Here is a 15,579-nt window from a genome sequence, read left to right on the forward strand (position 1 = left end):
CATTCCCCTGCTCTTTCAGCTTTCGGCTTTTCTAGATGACAGGGCCAACAGACTTGAGACGAGCTGGGTGACAAGGAGGAACTTGAAGCCCTTGCGGCATTAGCTAGGCTTCTAGAAGTGCCCCATCCGAAGTGGCTCCAGGACGGAGAAATAAACAAGGGCGTGAGATGGGAGAATGCCAGATGGGAGTCCTGGCAACAACTGGAGAAAGGAACAAGGAACAAATTGATAAACGGGTGCTGCTGATCGGGGCTGCCATGGGCCAAGTTTTGAAAGGGGGGAAAAAAAGTGGATCCACGAGCAAGCAGCCCACACAACGACGTCATTTTGTGAATTCAAGCTGCATTCCCACACCCAAAGCTGCCCGTGGGCCATGGAAGCAGAGGCAGCCGGTGTGAGCAACTGGACCTGAGGCTCATGGGGCCTGGCTGCACCCCCACACACCTGTACCTGAGTGGGGCACGACAGTCCTACTTACAGACAAGCCAGGAAATCACCTGAACTTGAAAGAGACCAGTGCAGTGGAGGCGGTGGGGGGTGGGAGGGGGGGATGGGGAACGCTTAAAATCAGCCTGGCTCAGAGGGAAGCCTGGCCCTGAGGTCCCCGCAAAGGCGCGCAGCTCCGAAAGACAAGTAGAAAACACATCCCAACTCAGAAGCACTTGAAGGTATCCGTCTCTAGTCTTCCATGGTTCCACACTGTAAGTGGACAAGGCGGCTGCTGGTAGAGGTGCACACACCCCTGTGAGATGGTCAGGAACCTGCCAGAAGGAGCGGACATAGGAGACGGCTCACTCCAACTGGTGGCCACTACTAACCAGCTGGGGCATCCTGGTGTCAGGCTCCGGTCTTGCTTTCTCCCTGATAGGGTGACCGAGAGGGGTTTTCTGAGCTCCTTTCCACAGGGTACCCCAAGGACACCTGATCTAACAAGGGCCAGACTATATATTTACTATAGGCCCTACACAGGGCCAGAAGGTGAGCAGAGGGGTCTTCAGACATTCAGAGCACACACCCATACCACAGCGAGAGATGGAACCTCTAAAGCTGGCAGGTTTTAATGCAAGATCCCCTGACCAAAAGCAGGATGCTGGCTGCTCTGAGGAGTCAGCGAGGGTGTGACCCCGCCCTCCCACTGCGGTGGAAGGAGTGGGCATCTTTTCTGTAAACTTGAGATTCCATGCCCCACTCCACTCTCCCCCTAGGGAATCCTTAGAAAAGTGGTCAAGATGTACCAGACCATGCTGGAAACCAGAGTAGGATAAATTTTCTCCTGATAGAGCTGTACAGGGATATGTCAGACACTATCCATCTCAACAATTATGTATTTACTAGAAGTATTTCAAAATACTTCAAAGACATAGGAAAAATACTTATAGGTCAAATGGAAAATAAACTATGAAACATGTATTCAAATCTCACTTATATTTTAAAACATTCTTCAGTGAATCTCATTTTTAGTATATACGTATATGCATAAGAGACAGAATAGATCCAAAGTGTTATTCTCCATGCTAAGATTAAAAAGGATTTTTAAAATGTGTAACATAACTATCATTTACTTATTTCTTATACTTTCCTGTATTTTTCTATTTTCTGCAAAGAGCATGATTTCCTATAATATGGAAAAATGTGAGCTGTGAGCTCCTGTCAGAAGGGCTCTGAAGCTGGGGTGCAGAAAGTGAGCTGCTGCCTGGGCTGCTTTGCCTTGCAGGCTTCCGGGCCACACCAACATTGTAAAGTGGCCCCATTTAGGATGTAAGTCCCTGCGTGGCTGCCGTACTACAAAGGTGGGTTTTGAAAAAAGCCAAGTGTCCCTCCACCCTCATGCAAGTTCAATACAGAAAAGGATGTTCTCTTGGGGATTTCAATGCAGATGTCTCAATTCCAACAGCCAATCAACCTGGGAGAGAATTGGTGAGCTGGAGAGACACAGCGAGAATCCCTTGCCCCAGCGAGGATCTAGGACCCCGACTGATGCCGGGAAAGAGGCACAGCCAAAGCCTTGTCAGGGCTCAGCCAAAGGAGACTTCCCAGTGGGCTCCAGCCAAGTCCTTGACCACAGATTAGACTCCAGCAGGATGAGCAGGAAGTGGCATTTAAAAACAAATGACGTGAGAACCAAATGGCTCAAAGTCCACAGTCCCTGAAAAGTCCCAGCTTTACATATCAACACCATTTCTTTTTTTCTTTTTTGAGATGGAGTCTCACCCTGTTGCCCAGGTTGGAGTGCAGTGGTGCAATCTCGGCTTACTGCAACTTGCACCTCCCAGGTTCAAGTGATTCTCTTGCCTCAGCCTCCTGAGTAGCTGGGATTATAGGCATGCACCACCACGCCCAGCTAATTTTTCTATTTTCTGCAGAGACAGGGTTTCGCCACGTTGGCCAGGCTGGTCTCAAACTCCTGAACTCAGGTGATCTGCCCGCCTTGGCCTCCCAATGTTCTGGGATTACAGTTGTGAGCCACCGGCCAACAACATTTCTTTAGAGAAAGGGTCTCACTCTGTCACTCAGGCTGGAGTGCAGTGGCATGATCATAGTTCACTACAGCCTCTACCTCTCGGGCTCAAGTATTCTTCTGGGCTCAGCCTCCTGTACAGGCACGGGCCCCCAAGCCCAGCTAATTGCCCTGCCCATGTCAACACTATTGATCAATGGACTACATGTGCAATACTGACTGGGAAAGTGAAGTTAGTAAAATTAAGGTGGCCAGATATCGGTTCCTTGACCCTGACTCTCTCACATTGCCTTCCCCTGACAATGACCTCACCCTCAACCCTTTATCTATTGCAAAAGGCATTACATAAATGGGCTGCCTGTTCTATAACCGGTTTAGATGGGCAGATCCATGAGAGCAGAGACAGAATCCAAGTTTTATCCTGCAAAGCTCAGAGACCAACCAAATGGTAAGAAGCCCTTGGGTGAGGCTGTGAGTCACCCCAGGAGAGTGTTCTCTCCCTCTGCTTTCTCTTCCTCCCCCAGGAGCCCAGATGTGGTCACCTGTACCTCCCTCATGGGGCCACAGCGGGAAGCACAGGCAATACCAATGCACAGAGCTCAGCATGGCGCCTGGCACGCCAGAGGCACCCAAGCGTTAGCTGTATCATATACCAAATGCTTTACTCACACGGCTTGGTGAATTCGAGAATCCACAGTCCTGGAAAGAAAAGAGGCCTGAAGGAAACCGGGTTCTATTTAATTTTAAACTGAATTATGAACCCAAACCTCAAGGTTGGGGGAGATTTCAATTGAAAATGAAGAGTATCCTTGCTGTGGAATGGAGCAGCAGCTAAACCCACCATGTACAAGCTACTCACTTTTCAGACGCTGTACTTTAAAAAATCCATTTCAAGGCTATGTATGTCACAGAAAATAGCATATGAAGAAACTCTGCAAACACAGCCATGAAGGAAGCACCCAAAGACAGAACTGAATTCCTGGGTCCAAAATATATTCCCTCTAGAAGCAACTCATTCTATTTTTAAGAATTAATCACAGTGCCAAATGAATACAACAACATCTAGAAATGGGGAAAAAGGCCTGGGTCCCCCAGACCATCAGCAACAAACTCCTTTCCACTTTGCACCACACCACGCTGTCACCCAGGCTCAAGAAACACATCACGGAGGTGAAACCTCCCAAACAGCAGCCCCTTCACATTCAACCAAAGTGAGTTCCAACCACCCAACTCTGATGGTCCTTGATGCAGGTGCCGCAGCCTCTTACCAGGGGAATCTGGGATGGGAGAGAAAAGCCCAACTCCAGACCAACCTGCGGCCCACCCTAACCCAGGCCTGTGAACCAAGCGACCTTCCAGTCCTGGCTCCCCAAAAAGCAAAGGGCACTTGCCTACAATCAGCAGCAGGGCTGGCTTTAGTCTTGATTCAGGAAAAAAATAACTGCAGAGCCCCTAAAGGACATAGAAATATTATCTATTGATGCATGTACATCAAGTCACTAACACTGGGAATCCTGAACTAACTTACACACATATGTAACTACTCAGCCGCATTTCTGCAGTTTGGAAAGAATGGACAACCTTTTAGGGTAGCAATTCACAAATGCTGTTCTCACATGATGAACATATAAATACACACAAGTATGTATGTTCAAAATGCAGGGCAAGCGTGCTTTCTGAATGAACAACTCAACATTTTCACTGTGAGATTAGATTCTTGGGACTTGTAATTTTACAGTTTTCACTGAAGCATGCCAAAGCCACATAGGTGCAACAGGCCTTCCTCCTAAAGAAACCATGCCAGCACAGCCCTCACTTGCCTGGTGCACCGGGCCTGCACCACACGTATTATTATTCTGAGAGCATGAGCGCCAAGAAAGAAAACCGAGACTCAAAAGCCCTTTATCCCAAGGGCTGTTTCTTCATGTTTCAGTCAATGTACACTGTGCGAACACATGCAACACAGATGAACAAAACTCACAAGGTGAAGGGGGTTCTTCTGCTCTTTCCAAAATCAGCCAAGCCAACTGGTACAAAAGTCACTCCCAATACGACCCCATGGACATCTGCTGAGACGGGACGAGGTAAGAGGGGGCTGTCGACATGACCAGCTCTACTTGTCACCAAGCAAGGGTCCTGTCACTCTCGGGTTTCCATGATGGATTTCCTCTTCCGCAGTGTTCTGGTCTAAGGCTGGGTCAAAAATCTTCCAGTCAATACACAGAAACCAACCAGCCATACATACAACAACTCGAATGAATCTCAAAGGGAATTAAGCCAAGTGAAAAATCCCAATCCCCAAAGGCGGCAATGCTGTAGGGTTCCATTTATATAACACTCTTAAATGACACTGGAGAGATGGTGAACGGATTAGTGGTTGCCAGGCTTAGAGACCAGGAAGTAGGTAGGACACGCCAACTCCAGAACTTTCTTTGAGCAAACTGGGTCTTAGAAGCTGGTCAGTTGTGTCTACCCATGTGTGTCGACCATGTGCTTCAGCTGGGGACCGTCCTGGCCACCTCAAGTGGATATGACTGTAAAAGGGCAACAGGGGGGATTCTTGGGCTGGTACAAATAGAGACCTACCCGTGCTAAAATTGCACAGAACTAAATACACAGCCAAATGAGTGCATGTTACAGTAGGGATTTCTGAATAGTATCCATGGATTCTATCCATGTCAATTTCTCCGCTGTGTTGCTGTTACCAGAACTCTGCACAATGTTACAACTGGAGGGCACCAGGGAAGGGGTTTAAGGGATCTCCTGTATTACCTTCCCCTACCCTGTGAATTCATTCTGTATGTGAATCTGCAATTCCTTCAAAATAAGTTTAATTTTTAAAATAACAGATTTGTCATTTTTTGGTTTATGTGGTTTAGCTCATGCTGGCCACTAAGTAGGGCAATTCCTTTCTTTAGGGGATCAGCGCTTACAAGGAGGGGCCATGAGGAGCTGGCCCTGTTGACACTGCTTACGCACTCAACTGGGATCTGTGTCCTCCGGCTCCCCAGGGGCCCCGGGGTGCATCCTGTCTCTCGAGAAGCCAGAGCTCACAATTCCTGAACCCTGACCATCTCTCACCGGAGCTGGCAGAGATGCTCGTGCTACGTCAATTCTTTCCTGGGAGCGGGCATGACTGACTCATTGTTCTCTCCCAGGTGCTGCCAGCTGCCCAGGCCTCCCAGGGCCACACCCAACAGAGGGTGCGTTCCCTGACAGAGCAGCCCTGGAGGACAGACCAGAAGAGAAAACCAGCCCCCGGGGCAGCTCTGTGCTGGGCAAGTGCCACTCTGGTGGGTAACAACTTCAGGACTCCCTGACCCAGTCTGGCTAAATCGAAACTACAGAGCAGGCTGGAACAGGCCAAGACTGTCCCCAGCTGACACACACAGTTGTACGCTGGGCTGTCCGGCTTCCAACACCCAGCTTGCTCAAAGAAAGTTCTAGAGCTGGAGTGTGCTAGCAGATAGCCAGGGTCAGGGGAGACCCAGAGCTACGCCCCTGCTTCTCGAGCCTGGGGACCCTGCTGGTGCCCTCAAACGCCACACCAGCCTTTTGTATCACCCGAAAGGTCTTTGTGGCACTCTGTGTCTTTTCCCGGGCCTCCCCTGCTGCCTCCCTTTTAAGGAGAGCTGGCATACTCGACGCTAGCACTCCCGGTAACTCCCTGCTGATTCAAAGAATCCAAAAGAAAATTGCAGGAGCGTCTCTGCTGTTTCCGCCTTTATTATCTTCAAGGTTCCACTTTTTTCAATTCATTCGACGGTTTATCTTTACTATCTGTCAGCAACAATAATAAAAGTACCTCCATCTCCCAAAACGTGCCACTAGGTACATGTGTATAGATAAAAAATATACAGATTTTAATAATACTGTTTTTTGAAATTCTATAAACCCTTAAATAGTCATTTACCAAAAAAGCTGAATCACTTTCAAATCATCAACATTGCTTAGCTTTAAAGCTGCTTAAAACACACACAAACCAGTGACTCTTCCACACAAACAAAAATTATATTCTATATACATTAAATATATAATTTGATTAAACATATTTATGTCTTTGTGATGACATTTAAAATAGAAGTAATCATTTTCTTTTTTAAAACAAAAACTCTTTCAATTATAATTCAAAGCTGTCAAACCAATCTTCTGCTACAGATCTTTTAAATGTCACATACCTTCAAAAGGGGATGGCAGTTTCCTTTTAAACATGCAATTCCAAACAGTGCCTTCTGAATCAAGAATGTATTAAAATACACCGCTGGCATTTATCTCGATGAAGTATCACCCTCTGCCCCCTCCCTCCTGATAGATATGTACAGACGCACGGCACTCAGATGTGTTTCTCCCCAGTGTAACTTGGGAGTGGTTGGTGCCACTGCCACTGGCTGTAGCCACAGGGCTCAACACCAAGTCACACTCCTAACACCTTAAGGGGACAGAGGTATCCTCTCATGATTCTTCCAGTTTTCTTCCCAGATGGCTTGCTGAACTCTGTGTAACCCAATTTTGGCGTAGCATCAACAGCCCAATTGTAAGACAGCGTTAATCACATGCAAAAAAACCTCCAAACTCATTCTCATAAGTCAATGACCTACATATTCAATTGCTTATTTGCCATCCGAGTAGCAAACACCATGCTATATTTAAACACAGAGCTTAGATATATCTTTCTTCTAAAATGCTCAGAGAGACACATAAGCCTTATATTTCAGCCCTCTTCTCAACTTTAGGAAAGCAAACCTTGTCAATATCCGGTGTTTGGGAATCTCTGAAGACAACAGTCTGGTCTATTCTGCCATTGTCTTAGTAAGGAGGTACTAAGCATCATTTTCATAAGAAGCAAACATCCCCGCTGGAACTTAAGTCAATTGAAGCTTGCCTTCTTAGCACCTGACAAATAGTGCTCAGATAATGGCTCCGAGTGAGTTAAGCATGGGTCATATGCATGTCACATACTCACTGTCCAAAAACCAGTCAACAGTGATAGAGTGAATGGGACACTCAGTGTCCAAAAACCAGTCAGCAGAGTGACCAGAGTGATCAGAGTGATGGGGACGCGAATGTTTCCTAACTGCTGTACCTCGGTAGCAGAGACGACATCCAGCAGAGATGACAGCAAAAACAGCAGAAAGCTCTTGAGATCTGGGCTAAGAAAGGGAGCCATAGCTCAGGGGCTGTCCCTCTGCCAGCCTCTTGGTATTTCACTCAAATCAGAAGAAGTGTAAACAAGTCGGTCCCCGGATCCCCAACCAACGTTTGTTCGAGGGTGATGCTAAGAACATCTGAAGAAGTGTCAGGGCTGAGCATTCGAGAAACCAAATAGATGACATGCCTAACCCAGTCTCAAGCCAAAGCCAGTGCCGTCCACCTAAGAAGCAGGAGTGGACTGAGGTTGCAGGAGGGCAAGGAGGAGCCCAGGGCTCTGGCCTGTACCACTAGACCGCAGTGCAGCGGTGGCCTGGGAGGGGCCCGCTGGACACACTTCGCAATGGGTCAGTTCAGCTGCTGGTGCTTTCCTGCCTTGTCCAACTATGTGACCTCAGGCAAGTCACTTAGCCTCTCAGAAGCTCATGTGGCAGGGTCGAGAGGAATGCTACCTAGCAAGACGCTGTGATTCTCGGTAACTTAAGTTCTAATTCCACTTAAAAATAGGCAGTCATGAAACTTAACGACCAAAGCCAAACTCAAAAGTCACTGGGACTTAAAAGACATCAAGAGTGTTGGGGTGAAAAAAACAAGAGTTAAGGGCCTTCCCTCTTTGGGTTCAGGCTAGAATTCTCTTCCTTGGGTGCTGAACTCCGTTCCTAGCGTATGGATAGGAAGCACCAGAAAATGCCATCCGCAAGGCCAGGCCCCACAAACTGACGTGCGGTACAGCTGAGGATGGGGATGGCAAAGGCAGAAAGCCACAGATGAACCGAAATATATGGCAGGGCCAGGCCCGTCAATCAGGACAAGCCACGTACTTGTTCCTTCCCTGTTAGGGCAGATGTGCTCGCACCTCCCGGCCTCGGCCCCAGAGAAGCTACTGTCTGCTCCCCTAGGCGCCAACATTCCTTATTTGATCCTTGCCATCAAGCTTTTATTCTGGTCACCACCCCCCGCTATATAGACACACATATACATATCTATAGCTATTTCCACATTTCCACACCACATTCACATCTTCCACATACACACACATCCAAAAGAGCTGTGTGCACTTCTGATGATGGTCAAAGCCAGTAGCCCATTCTCAGCTGCCATCTATCTTGCCTGCTGCACCACACACGTGCATACACACACACATTCTCTCTCTCTCTCTCTCTACTCTACTCTGTCCATCCCAATACTGCATCAACTGTGAACAAGCCAGGTACTATTAAGTAAGGAAGGCTGGAAATTAAATGAGACATAACTTTGTCCTCAAGGAGTTCAAACAAGAAACAGCCGAGTGTTACACGAAGTAGGCACGGACGAAGGAGGGATGGCAACTCTGCCTCAGCCCCATGCACATGCTCTCAAATCAAAGGCACTCCAGAGGCTCCTTACCACCTGCCTTCTAGATACTTCTGTCCAACTGCATGTTCCATCAACCCCTCCAACTCGGCTCACCCGCAACCACTGACATCACTGCCTCATCCCTTGCAGTGCTCATCAACAACCCAAACAAGCCCAATCCTGCCCTGATCTCATGTCTGTGTCACTGGACCAACAGGCCTGCCTCAACCACTGTCCACCTGCACATCTGAGAGGCTGGCAGGTCACCGGGGCTAGCCATGCACGTCAGTTCCTGGGAAGAAAGTAGAATGTGAATCATCTTCTCTCAAACGCCTATCAAAAGCCCAGCTGAGATCAATAATTTTTTGGGAGAATAGACCTGTACCAATTGGCTCGGTGTTTGGTGAGGTATTGTAAATTTGATCCAAAATCAAAGGGCATCCCTAGAAGGACCCGCGTGGAATGGCCCCCTCTAAACATCCCTCCATGTTGTACTTCTGACTCTTTCCAGCAATCTCAAGCACAAGAAGCAGTTGTGGGAACCCAGGCCTGGCATCTGTTGGCAGCCCATGGTTGGTGGTAGAGCACTTTACAGCCATCACTATGCCCTATACGCAGCTCCCTGTGGCAAGCCGTTTCCTTGAAGGACACATGTCGTCCCTCCCTAAACTCAGAGACAGCTGCCCAACTTAAGTTATCTGTTACAGCAACTGTCGTGAAATTTTTGGTTGCTGTATTTGCATTTTAAAATCAATTTTGGCCCTCCCCCAATCTCAACCCCTATTACGGCATCCTATTGAGTCCTCAAAGAACTTTCTTGAAAGAGGTAGGATATAAATACATAAAATGGAATCCACTTAAGAGAACATTCTAGTAACCCTATAAAACACGCTTCTAAAAGTAATGACCCCAGAGACTTGGAAGAGCTGGCTGCAGCTTCCTGAGGCCCATGAGGCTAGCACACCCAGATGCCGGGTTCTGGGGTGGCCCAGCTCATGGTGAGGCTGCTCTGGGAGCAGCTGTCTAGAACACCTACTTAGCCAAGTGTCCATCCTCACACGGAAGCAAACTAGGACAGCATGTGCTACCATGTGACCATGAGTAGGCTCCAAAAGTCCACTTCTGTCAGTCATGAATGCAAAACAGTGGGCACAGATGTCAGAAAGAACCAGGAATACACCAGGTACCAAAGGCCACGACCTTCATTCTTGACTTACTAGCCTGGAGCTTCATCAGAGAGCATGGTATTTTGGGGACAAGAGGAAGCAGGGGAAGGGAGAGACATTGGGAGGCGGGGGGAAGGAATGAAGGAACAAGAATTGTTCAGAATAGCCAGGAAAAGCAAGAGAAACAGGCCCCACCCTAATATAGAGGACACAGCTACATCTTCCAGAGCATGTGAACTCCACAGCCCACGCCCAGCAAAGCCAACAGTGCAGACCCCTGCCCCCATCCTGCTAGTAGGGAGGTGGGGGTCAAGGGAGAGGAGGGGGCCTTACCCACTCACCCTCCCATCCCACTCCACCACCCAAGCAGAAAGCCAACATTCTGTAGGGTGGTTTAAAAAATAGCTGACTTCCATACATGATTGGTGGAAGCATAAAATGTTATAACCACTTTGTAAGACTAAACATACACCTACTCCATGACCCAGCAATTCCATTTCTAGGAACTTACCCAAGAGAAATGAAATCATATGTCCACAAAAAGACATGCATGAGAATGGTTCATAGCTACTTGCTCAGAATAGCGAAAAGCTGGAAACAGCCCAAGTGTCCATTAATGGGTGAGCGGGTAAAGAAACTGCGGTCGAGTCATTCAGTGGAATACTACTCAGAAGTAAAAAGGAACAAGAGAATAATCTGGCCCAAAATGTCTTAAAAATCTCAAATACATCATGTGTGTGGCATGAAAAAAGCTTCATGCAAAAAGGTACGTGTCATAATATACATACATATTAAATTGTATGTATACATGTATATGCTGTGTATAATGTACATACATGTATTATGTAGTATTACATGAAATTCTAGAACAGGCAAAACTACCTCTGTTGAAGGAAAAGAAACCAAAACAGTGGTGGCCTGAGATGATCAGGGAGGTGAGGGTGGGGACAGCCTGGCAGGGCCCCAAGGGGACTTTCTGGAGTGACTGTAGCTCTTGGTAGGGCTTTGGGGGGTACGCAGGTATGTGCGTGTGTTAGAACTAACCAAATGGCACACTTAAGGTCATGCATTTCATTTGACCTCATGCCCCTTCCCCACCAATCCCCACTTCCCTCCCAACACTTCCTCTAAGTTTTACCTCAAAGAAAAAACAGAAAGAACCACAAACAGGTTGACCTTAGGTCATGAGACCCGTGCTCCAGGTGAAGATCTGAAATTCAGCCAAGAAATGTGGTCAAACAGAAGATGACCAAGGCTGGGGGCACAGTGTGTCCTGCCGAACCCGGGGGTGGTGTGCACGTTCATCGTAAATGATCAGACCCACCTGTCCGGTTTTCCTAACAAGAGACTGAAAACAATACCAAGACAACCTTCCAAAGGAGACTCCAAAACCTCAGCTGGGAACATTTTATTCAGAGTGATTCACGGGAGGCCTGTCTCTGGAAGGAGGAGCACAGAAACACCTGTGAGGACCAAGGCCCTGGAGGCACAGGGAGAATAACTACTCCAAGTCCAAGTCTGCAAACAGCACACGACAGAGCAGCAACCTCTGCCTGTGAGCTCAAGGAGGTCCAGGACACGGTCAGGGTTGTTTGTGCTAATGCAGGCTGATGAAACAGAGGACCCTGCACCGAAAAGGGCCCTCTGGGAAGAAAACCCCAGGACAATGACATGTGCAACATGCTGGCTGTACAGGGCTTGGAAGCAGGGCAAAGAACCCCCAGGTTTAGCCCACAGGATTTCTCTTTTTTTTTTTTTTTTCTTCTTTTGAGACAGAGTTTCACTCTTGTTGCCCAGGCAGGAGTGTAATGGCATGATCTCGGCTCACTGCAACCTCTGCCTCCCAGGTTCAAGTGATTCTCCTGCCTCAGTCTCCCAAGTAGCTGGGATTACAGACGCACACCACCATGCCCAGCTAATTTTTGTATTTTTAGTAGAGACGGGGTTTCATCATATTGGTCAGGCTGGTCTCGAACTCCTGACCTCAGGTGATCCACCCACCTCTGCCACCCAAAAATGCAGGGATTACAGGTGTGAGCCACCATGCCTGGCCAGCCCACAGGACTTCTAGCCTTCCCTCGCTGAGCCTCTTTGGAGGCAGGGCAGCCCTTGGCCACGGTTCCCCAAGAGCAAAGTGATTACCCCAGGTCCACTTGGAAACACGCTGCTAAATGCCACACGACTTGGACGCAGCTGCTGTTAAATGCTGTGTCCTATAAAAGTGGGACTTCTCAATCTGAAGTTGCGTTCCCAGCTCAAGTCACACGTGGGCTGCACTTACAAGCCTCTCAAGAGGCCCAAGAGGCTTTTAAAGTATTAAGTATAGAAAATACATGCAACTTCCCAGTTAAAATATAGTGCGTGGACACTCGAAAAGGTCAATGCAGCCTCCACTCCATTTTCATTACTGATGCTTCACCCAGATGGTGGGGAAGGTACAATAAAAGCATATTTAGAGACCGACTGTACTGCCAGACAAGAGCAGCGGAACTCTAACTCCCAGGTTGCCTTGATCTGAACAGGTTCTAGAAACTGCCAAGCATCGCCCCCTCATTTTAGAGGGAGGCACACTGCCACCCAGAGAGGGGAAAGGGCTTGCTGTCCAAGCTGGAGAAAATTCCTGGGTATCGCCTCCGACCCACTGTGTCTCAAATACGATGTGTGTTGGCTCGGGTCTTCCAAAAACCGAAGCCAAGACACGATCAGCTCTGGAAGAGACTTCTTGGGGAGGCAGACAGGCGGGGAGGCAGAGGGAGACGCAAGTCTGACAGCAGATGCAGATGAGATGGCAGGGAAGGCAGGAGGCTGGGGAGGAGGAGTCTTCACCTGCTGTCCCCGGCTGGGAGCAGCCCGCAGAGCGCAGGCTGTCTGGGAACGCCATGCTGGATTTCCACGGCCGGATTCAGAACGTAGCAGCTGGGGCCACCAGTCACTCACATTCCCAGAAGCAGAAGATCAGGAGCGTCTTCATGGCTGCCACACCACGCCAGGTCATTGCTGCAATTTTACAGCCCAACTTGCTTCTAAACTTCTCCAACGTTTGAAAATCAGGCTTTAAGGGCACCTAGCCGAACCCAAAGTGTTTAGGTGGATGCTATTTGGGTAGGTGTGAGGCCCCCAAACAAGGGCAGAAGGGAGGGGCAGAATCTACAGGACTCAGTGAATAAATGGGCAAGAATGAGTGAAGTGAAGCCATGAGGTTCATTTAGGCTGGTGAATGGGAGACGGTGCTGCTTTCTATCTAACCCAAGCAAGTGTAGGACAGGGAGGGGGCAGCGGCGGGTTGGGACTACCCAACTCACTGTACTACTTACGTTCACATTGTCTGCTTTAACAAACAAGCCTAAAATTGTGTATCAGCTCAACACATTAGAATTTGATTTCTAAATCACAAGAACATCAGGCTCATGTTCCTAATGGGCAACTCTGCTCCACAGAGTGATTCAGGCACTCAGAATCCTCCCCTAGCACCTAGGCATTCTCTGCTGGATTTTCCACATCCAGCTGACAGTCAACAGGAGAAAAACTGAGCAAGGCACACTTGTTTCTTAATTAGTGCTGCCGGGAAGCGACACACATTGCCACCCACATTCCATGTGGGAACTATCATGGAGCCTCCGACAGATACTTGAGGTGGTGGAAGGGAAGCAGGGCCCTTTGGTGGACACCTGGTGGTCTCCGCCATACTCACCTTCTGTCTCAGTCTTAGGTCAGGCTTATTTCGGAAGCATTATAGCACTCTGGGTCTCTGAACACAAGAACCCTGGATGATCTGACCACTGAATCAAATCAGAAAAGAGAGGCCAACAACTCTAGAAATGCAACTAGTAAATCCTCTGGTAACAAGTGGAATTTCGTTGACCAATTCAAAAGTCCAGCAACTGCCTTTTTGTTGGAAAATGCCAAACTCTAAAACTTTTGCAAAAACAGGTTCATGTTCTTCAAGTCTAAGACATCATCAAACCTTAGACCAGCATCATTTTATAAACCACTAAGGGAGAAAAAAAAAAATGCCGTCAATTAAACTATGGCTTGTGATCAATTTTATGACACAACTTGAGTCCAGAGATGTTAAAGTGCTGAAAAACCAATACAGTGTCTTCAATGAAGTCTTCCAATAGCCTTGTCAGAAACACAGGAATGGCCATTTCACAGATGAAGGCCTGGGGTCCCCACAGTTGGGGGACTTGGCAGCAGTCAAACAGCTGGCGCGGGGCGGAGTTGGAGGAGGAGGATTTCCAACCAGCCTCTGACTCAGCACCTGGTAGAGTCCTAATCCCTGCAGCTGTCTCCCAGCACACCCCCAAACTCTCAAAGCCCAAGCCAAGCACCAGTATTCGCACATCCGTACAGACTGCATCAAATGGCAAATCAAGCACCTTGGGTATATAATACTTATAAACTTATTTGAATAAAAAAAACTCCACTAAAATATGGGTTTTCATCTGCACAGCACTTTACCAACAAATTCCACGACATTCAAGTGAGAACAGATGATGTACTGAAATACCAACAACAAGAATCCGATTTGGTAAACAGCGGAGTGCTATTTTCACATCATCCTAATGAATTTAGTTTCAATAAACACAAATCAAGCAAACACTCAGAAAATTTTAACGGTATGGCAAAATGACGCTTAGAATGACAGCCCCAGAAGACGAAGTCTTTTTTGACAAGTGACAGATACCACAAGGAGAGAAGAATCAAAATGGATGACTGGATTTAAAGGGCCTGCCTGTGGCCCACATCCCTGAACTTGGCCCTGCACCTGCTTGCTAAATCTCCTTGATTGTGGGGGAAGCAGCCAGGAGAAAGCTCTAGATCCCTCAATCCTGCTCAAGCTGCCAGGCACATTCTAAGAGCATGTGTCTGGTGCATGGAAATCCACATACAGCAGGTCAGTGAGCACCCAAAGAAGACCACACAGATTCAAACTCTTGCCCATAGCCTCCATCTCAGTATGACCTTCAGCATCAAGCACTGATTGCTGGTAAGTATGTAGAGATGGGAGAGGACAGGTCAAGGCAGACCCAGCCTCCTCCTCAGACCTGCTCACCTGCCTACCCATTCCCCCAAGATGTGTCTCAATCCCATCGTGCCCTGAAAGTAGAGGCCAGGTTAAAATCTCAGCAGAGTTTCACAAAGTAGCAGTGAAGCCAAGCATGCAACGATCAGGCCAGAAACTCAAAACCAGGGGACAGGGAAACAGGCTCACGCGCTGGTGGGGTACTCTGCAGCCAGGAGGAGCGCAGGCAGGGCCACCTCTTCGGAGGGTGTCTGAGCAGTCCTTCAATCTGAATCTTTTGTTTTCTCCATCTGAAAACAGAGGCTTGTTGTTTGGAGGGTGTAATTAGAACGCATTTGAACACAACTATAAACTCTAAATCACTTTAAAGAGGCTAGTCTAGTCTTTCGAAATGACTGTTTTTGCCTTGGAAATAATAAGCCAACATGAACAAATTTAATCAAAGT

The 15,579-nt window shown here is 47.9% G+C and overlaps 1 protein-coding gene across 19 annotated transcripts in view; it reads right to left on the bottom strand.

Annotated features, from left to right (window-relative positions):
• CTBP2 (C-terminal binding protein 2) overlaps window positions 1-15,579 on the bottom strand; it is a 172,762-nt gene that overhangs the window by 129,710 nt on the left and 27,473 nt on the right. The window contains exon 1 of one of the 19 annotated variants that reach the window (XM_034931673.4): window positions 15,323-15,423. The exons of 15 other annotated variants lie outside the window; for them this stretch is intronic. The gene's annotated coding sequence lies outside the window, so the exon portion shown is untranslated. Of the gene's footprint in view, window positions 1-4,439; window positions 4,647-12,933; window positions 13,100-15,322; window positions 15,424-15,579 lie in introns of those variants that run through there. 3 more of the 19 variants (XM_055093446.2, XM_055093448.2, XM_008969354.5) reach the window with 3 other exon arrangements.

Source organism: Pan paniscus, chromosome 8 (genome assembly GCF_029289425.2).
Source record: "Pan paniscus chromosome 8, NHGRI_mPanPan1-v2.0_pri, whole genome shotgun sequence".
In the NCBI taxonomy this organism is placed as follows: domain Eukaryota; kingdom Metazoa; phylum Chordata; class Mammalia; order Primates; family Hominidae; genus Pan; species Pan paniscus.